Consider the following 464-nt stretch of genomic DNA (forward strand, 5'->3'; position numbering starts at 1 on the left):
GTGTGGTTTGCTCTTTTTTCTCCTTAGGTCAATCATCAATATTCTTTATCTCTCTAACTTTATTTTTGTGATTTTTTCTGTCTTGTAACACCCCTATCCTCAGCACTTATAAATATGACATTATTGTGTTGCAAATGCCATAAAACTCTTACTTAAGCTAAACCAACCTTTCTCTGTGTCTGTTACCCTCTTATAACACCACGAATCTTCAGCACTTTTCGATCTAATTGTGTTGTAAATGCCGTAAAACTCTCCATAGATGTAAGAGCTACAGTGTTAAGTTGTCGAACGAAGCGAAAAATATAAGCGTATTTTCTCGCTCCTGAAAAAATATTTCGGACGGACTTACACGTTCAGAGAACGGCACGACAAAAAAAAAAAAATCAGATAGTTGGGAAAAGTGCTGGAAATGGAAAAGTGACATTGTTAAAAATGCCGCTGACTCACCCTGAAGAGATACCTCC

This window comes from Aplysia californica, unplaced genomic scaffold (genome assembly GCF_000002075.1).
Source record: "Aplysia californica isolate F4 #8 unplaced genomic scaffold, AplCal3.0 scaffold00031, whole genome shotgun sequence".
NCBI classification, from domain to species: domain Eukaryota; kingdom Metazoa; phylum Mollusca; class Gastropoda; order Aplysiida; family Aplysiidae; genus Aplysia; species Aplysia californica.